The sequence below is a fragment of the Brassica oleracea genome, chromosome C3 (genome assembly GCF_000695525.1).
Source record: "Brassica oleracea var. oleracea cultivar TO1000 chromosome C3, BOL, whole genome shotgun sequence".
NCBI classification, from domain to species: Eukaryota; Viridiplantae; Streptophyta; class Magnoliopsida; order Brassicales; family Brassicaceae; genus Brassica; species Brassica oleracea.
The window spans coordinates 20,329,108-20,329,812 of record NC_027750.1 but is presented as its reverse complement, the minus strand read 5'-3'; positions in this window follow the sequence as shown (position 1 = coordinate 20,329,812).

Here is a 705-nt window from a genome sequence, read left to right as displayed (position 1 = left end):
TCTTCACTAGCTTCAGCAGGTGCCTCTTTACGAGCTTTCTTCCGAGGACTTGGACTGTCTTCCTTCACTACCTTTTTCTTCGCTGGAGTCACAACCGCCGGCTTCAGTACCGGTGACTTCCCAGTAATCCATGGTCCACTTCCACGGTTTCTTCATAAACATGAGTTTAACTGTGTTTTCCGCGGGCGTGTCCTCAACATCAAACTCCCATTTTGGAAACATTTCACCAATGTCCTTCTGAACAAAGTTGATCACCCTAGTCTGCAGTAAATAAAAGATATGAACTTAAATATTTGACGGATTAAGAAAGATGAAAAGAAATGACTTCGCAGATGACTTATAATTAAGTCATCTGGAAAGTCTTCAAGTTGGAAGACTTTCCAGACGACTTAATTATAAGTCGTCTACTAAGTCGTCCAGTTGGAAGACTTATCAGATGACTTAATTATAAGTCTTCTGCGAAGTCGTCTAGATTGAAGTAAATACCTGACTGAGGATAACCTCTTTAAACTGTCTGCGTCCTTTGCGACCCTTGTAAGCCAGTATCGGTGGAGACGGATTGTTTGGGAGAGGATTATCAAAAGTAGCACCCAATTCTGGAAGAGCTGTGTACACCCAGACCTGGAGAGCTTGCGCAAACACATTAATAGTGTAACAACCCAAAATATCTCTGCCCTTCACAGAGTCCATCAGCACCTTAAACGC